The 6000-nt window shown below is 41.2% G+C and overlaps 2 non-coding genes across 2 annotated transcripts; both read right to left on the minus strand.

Annotated features, from left to right (window-relative positions):
* Nucleotides 1-1353: 1353 nt before the first annotated feature.
* On the minus strand, nt 1354-1494 carry LOC117356113. The gene has a single exon (XR_004538553.1). It is a non-coding gene; the product is annotated as a U4 spliceosomal RNA (small nuclear RNA).
* Nucleotides 1495-3196: 1702 nt separating this feature from the next.
* LOC117356110 lies at nt 3197-3337 on the minus strand. Its single transcript, XR_004538550.1, has one exon. It is a non-coding gene; the product is annotated as a U4 spliceosomal RNA (small nuclear RNA).
* Between the last annotated feature and the right edge of the window lie 2663 nt (nt 3338-6000).

Genomic DNA, 6000 nt, shown 5'->3' on the forward strand with positions numbered 1-6000 from the left:
CTCCAGCCTCTGTAATCTCCATACATTCAGGTGAAGAACAGCTTTGCAGAGCTCCCAGCCCTGAGCTTTGCAACTGCTTCTGTTCCCTCCAACTGTCCCTCTAGCAGGTCAGACCTCTGGTTTAAGAGCTGGCAACCACGCCCCAAACCCTCAGGTGTAAAAGATATCCGGTTCCTTCCTCTGGGATTACTTGGGGGAAGGGAAAACTGCTGCTTAACCCCAGGGCTCCCCCTACTGAAGGTACTTCAGTCAACATGCTATACTGTGGTTTAACCTGAGCAGGTTGGGAACTGTCTGCTTTTGATACAAGTCTAACCCTAGGGCCAGAACTAGCAGGCACACCTTCCATATCACAAGTTATAGGGAAGACTGGATAGACTGATCAAGTCATTTGCTATGTTACTCTGAAGGTCATTTTAGTTTTGTTTTCATACTATCCTCTTTCTGTATAGAGATCCTCTGCATTGTGCTTTTTGAATTTCATCACTGTTGTTTCCTTCTCCTCCCTCCTCTAGGAGGGTATTCTAACCATACACCATCCTCTCCTGCAATAGGGTAGACACCCCTGATGCTGTAGATAAGCATGAAGAATGTCCAGAATTTGGCAGCTAAAAATATCGCAGGGTCATGCATTTGGGCTGCAAAAACCTAAGTGGTACAGTTTCGGGTGCAAGGTACTTTTGTGCATGAAAGAGGAACACGACTTGATGATGGCCAAAAATGAAAAGGTGATGGTGAAAGCTAGAAGGATGTTTGGGTGCATAGGCAGAAGAATGGCCAGTAGAAAAAAGGAGGTGATGATGCCTCTGTGTAAGACTCTGGTGAGACCTCATTTAGAATATTGTGTGCAGTTCTGGAGACTGCATCTTTAAAACGATATAAACAGGAAGCAGTCGGTCCAGAGGGTGACTACTAAAATGGTCAGCATTCTTTATCATAAATCGTAAAGATTTCAATATGTATACTTTGGAAGAAGGGCAGGAGATACGATAGCCATTTAAATATCTGTACGACATAAATGCACAGGAAGAAAATTGCTTTCAATGGAAAGAAAATTCTGGAATGCAGGGGCATGAAGTAAAGCTGAAAGGAAAATACTTCTTCACAGAAAGGTAATGAATTTGTGGAACTACTTCCTAATTGTAATGGTGGAGATGAAAACTTGGGATACTAGGCACACAGGATGGGCAGATTGGATAGGCCACTTATGGTCTTTACCTACCTTTATTTTCTGATTCAGTGATAAAGTATATCCATCCTGATGTTACTCCTAAGTCTAGGACAATTCTTTTAAACAATACATGCTCAGCAACCAAAACAATATACAGTACTATTATTTAACAAAAATATCAGTCTCCGTGGAGACTATCAAAAATTGCCAATGTCAACTATATTGCAAGTCAACACAGCAGGGTATTGGTAAAAGTTTTCAATTAGCAATAATCACGCCTCGGATTAACCTCATTGGCTACGATACTGCCACTACGCAAAGATATCAAATTGTTCTTCTCTCTGCTATCCCCTACCATTAGAAACCTTTTTTTAGTTAGGGTAACCTGCTTCTTTGAACTTTTTCCACCACCCAATACGGATCTCCCACACTAGTAAATACTAATCTAGCACAGACACGCATTAAAACTCAAGGATTTTCATAGAGGACGCTCTCATCACTGCACAGAAAAAAAATCAGCAAAGGATGCTGGGCTTCACTATGCTAATGATTTCAACGTCCCCTTAAGCGAAGTAACGCCGTAGATGGAGCAGCGAACCTGCTGTTTATTTTTTAGTTGCCAAATTATGGACATTCTTCATGCTTATCTACAGCATCAGGGTGAGAATGGTGTATGGTTAGAATACCCTCCTGGAGGAGGGAGAAGAAGGAAACAACAGTGATGGAATTCAGAAAGCACAAGGGATAAATACAGAAGATCTCTATACAGAAAGAGGATAGTATAAAAACAAAATGTAAATGACCTTCAGAGTATCAAAGCAAATGATGATGATGATAAGGACTTGAATGGTCTAGCGAGTCTTGGAGTTGCCGTTGGTTTGGATAGGCTGGAGTAAGCTTCAATGGCAACTCCAGTAGTTGGAACCTAAGGACAGTACAGGGTAGACTTTTAAGGTTTGTAGCCCAGAAGAACCAGGAAAAAAAAAAGAAAAGAATTCAATCATGAAATTGTAATGCATATAGTTATAGGGAAGACTGGATAGACCGATCAAGTCATTTGCTATGTTACTCTGAAGATCATTTTAGTTTTGTTTTGATACTATCCTCTTTCTGTATAGAGATCCTCTGCATTTATCCCTTGTGCTTTCTGAATTCCATCACTGTTGTTTCCTTCTTCTCCCTCCTCCAGGAGGGTATTCTAACCATACACCATCCTCTCCTGCAATAGGGTAGACACCCCTGATGCTGTAGATAAGCATGAAGAATGACCAGAATTTGGCAGCTAAAAATATCGCAGGGTCATGCATTTGGGCTGCAAAAACCTAAGTGGTACAGTTTCAGGTGCAAGGTACTTTTGTGCATGAAAGAGGAACACGACTTGATGATGGCCAAACAGGAAAAGGTGATGGTGAAAGCTAGAAGGATGTTTGGGTGCATAGGCAGAAAAATGGCCAGTAGGCAAAAGGAGGTGATGATGCCCCTGTGTAAGACTCTGGTGAGACCTCATTTAGAATATTGTGTGCAGTTCTGGAGACTGCATCTTTAAAACGATATAAACAGGAAGCAGTCGGTCCAGAGGGTGACTACTAAAATGGTCAGCATTCTTTATCATAAAGCGTAAAGATTTCAATATGTATACTTTGGAAGAAGGGCAGGAGATACGATAGCCATTTAAATATCTGTATTACATAAATGCACAGGAAGAAAATTGCTTTCAATGGAAAGAAAATTCTGGAATGCAGGGGCATGAGGTGAAGCTGAAAGGAAAATACTTCTTCACAGAAAGGTAATGAATTTGTGGAACTACATCCTAATTGTAATGGTGGAGATGAAAACTTAGGATACTAGGCACACAAGATGGGCAGATTGGATAAGCCACTTATGGTCTTTATCTACCTTTATTTTCTGATTCAGTGATAAAGTATATCCATCCTGATGTTACTTCTAAGTCTAGGACAATTTTTAAACAACACATGCTCAGCAACCAAAACAATATACAGTACTATTATTTAACAAAAATATCAGTCTCCGTGGAGACTATCAAAAATTGCCAATGTCAACTATATTGCAAGTTGACACAGCAGGGTATTGGGAAAAGTTTTCAATTAGCAATAATCACGCCTCGGATTAACCTCATTGGCTACGATACTGCCACTGCGCAAAGATATTGAACTGTTCTTCTCTCTGCCATCCCCTACCATTAGAAACCTTTTTTTAGTTAGGGTAACCTGTTTCTTTGAACTTTTCCCACCACCCAATTACAGATCTCCCACACTAGTAAACACTGATCTAGCACAGTCACGCATTAAAACTCAAGGATTTTCATAGAGGATGATAAACAATCTCATCACAGCACAGAGAAAAATTAGCAAAGGATGCTGGGCTTCACTATGCTTATGATTTCAACGTCCCCTTAAGCGAAGTAACACCATAGGCGGAGCAGCAAACCTGCTGTTTATTTTTTAGTTGCCAAATTCTGGACATTCTTCATGCTTATCTACAGCATCAGGGGTGTCTACCCTATCACAGAAGAGGATGCCATGAAATCCAGAAAACCCGACTGGATTCTGGCCCTCGAGGACCGACTTTGACACCTGTGGTGTATGGTTAGAATATCCTCCAGGAGGAGGGAGAAGAAGGAAATAATAGTGATGGAATGCAAAAAGCACAAGGGAAAAATACAGAAGATATCTATACAGAAAGAGGATAGTCTCAAAACAAAATGTAAATGACCAGAGTATCATAGCAAATGATGATGATAAAGACTTGAATGGTCTAGCGAATCTTGGAGTTGCCGTTGAAGCTTACTCCAGCCTATTTCAAACCATCTCCTTGGCAGGTTTCAGACCATAACAGTTTTCCCATTCAGATTCTAATTAGAGATCCTCTGTTTATTCCAAGTTTTTCACCTTTCTCTGGACCATTTCAAGTCTTCTTATGTCCTGACAAGGAGATGGCTTGGATAGGCTGGAGTAAGCTTCAATGGCAACTCCAGTAGTTGGAACCTAAGGACAGTACAGGTTGGACTTTTAAGGTGTGTGACCCAGAAGAACCAGGAAAAAAAAAAAAGAAAAGAATTCAATCATGAAATTGTAATGCATGTAGTTATATTGAAGACTGGATCTCTCTGCCATCCCCTACCATTAGAAACCTTTTTTTAGTTAGGGTAACCTGTTTCTTTGAACTTTTCCCACCACCCAATTACGGATCTCCCACACTAGTAAACAGTGATCTAGCACAGTCGCGCATTAAAACTCAAGGATTTTCATAGCTGACGATGAACGTTCTCATCACTGCATAGAAAAAATTCAGCAAAGGATGCCGGGCCTCACTATGCTAATGGATTTGACGTTCCCTTAAGCGAAGTAATGCCTTGGGCGGAGCAGCGGCCCTGCTTGTGCTCGCTTGGTGATTAGCAGATTTCCGTAGGACGTGGAGAGCGCTGAAGAGGTGGGGGTTGCTGTATTATATAGTGTTTGGGCTTGCTAGTCTTGCAAGTTAACTTTGCTGAAGCGATCCATTACTGAGTGTAAGCAGTTGACCGCCACAGATTTTTCTATTTCCTTTTTGCCCTTCTGCCCTAGGTTTGTTTCTTTTTAGATGTGTTAGGGATTTCACCATTCACCTTTCATGGGTCAGCTGAAATGTGGCACTCACAGTCCTAATGGCAACCTTTTTCTACTGCTAGAGGCCGGAGTGGAGCTGCTGAAGTACAGTGGGAGGGTGGGGGGTGTTTCTGGGTGCTCTCCCTATTTTGCTGTCCACTGCACCTCCCTCTCCCATACTTTTTGTCCTTCCCTTGCCTCTTCACTTGGATCTAAAAGTCATTTTCTTTCATCATATTCTGCTTTTAATTCTAAAGATCTACACACTGCTTATGCTTTTTTTGGTGTGTGTGGTGGTGTTGGTGGGTGTGGGTGTGGGTGTGTGTGTGTGTGGGGGGTGTTTGTTTTTGCCTGAAGGAAAATCAGTGTTCAAATCCCTGATAACTTAACCCTCCGTTGCCTCAGGTACAAACTTAGGGCTCCTTTTACAAAGCCACAGTAGAGCTTTCTCCGACATTCATATAATTCATATGAACATTGGAGCATTTACCTTGCTGACCCGTGGCTTTGCAAATGCCGGTGTTAGATTGTAAACTTTCCAGGGACAGGGAACAACTACTGGAAAATTTGGCATTTATGTACATAGAGTCATGTGAAAAAATTAGGACATCCCATGAAATATTCAGTTCTTTCTTAAGTAATGTTCACAAATCGATGTCAAATCTTTTTTTAATTTGTCTCTGGAAAAAAAGTGATATAATTGCAGGTAAAAAACACAAAATTTCCTTGATTTACTCATAAAACAAAAGATATCCACAAAAATGTGTATTCTAGCAGGAATAAATTAAGACACCCTACACCCTAATAGCTAGTGTTACCCCCTTTGGCTGAAATAACTGCAGTGAGACGCTTCTTGTAGCCATCTACCAGTCTCTGACATCGGTCTGAGGAAAGTTTGGCCCACTTCTAGATGCAGAATTCTTTCAGCTGTGAGATGTTTGAGGGGTTCCTTTCATGTACAGCCCATTTCAAATCACCCCATAACAGCTCAAGGGGATTAAGATCAGGGCTTTGACTTGGCCACTCCAGGACTCTCCATTTCTTAGTTTTCAGCCAGTCCTTGGTAGATTTACTGGTATGTTTTGGGGCATTATCGTATTGTAGGGTTCAGTTCCACTTCAGCTTTAATTTTCTTACAGATGGTCTCACATGTTCCTATAGCACCTTCTGTTACACAGTAGAATTTATGGTGGATTCAATGATGGTGAGCTGTCCAGATCCTAT

This window comes from Geotrypetes seraphini, chromosome 2 (genome assembly GCF_902459505.1).
Source record: "Geotrypetes seraphini chromosome 2, aGeoSer1.1, whole genome shotgun sequence".
NCBI classification, from domain to species: Eukaryota; Metazoa; Chordata; class Amphibia; order Gymnophiona; family Dermophiidae; genus Geotrypetes; species Geotrypetes seraphini.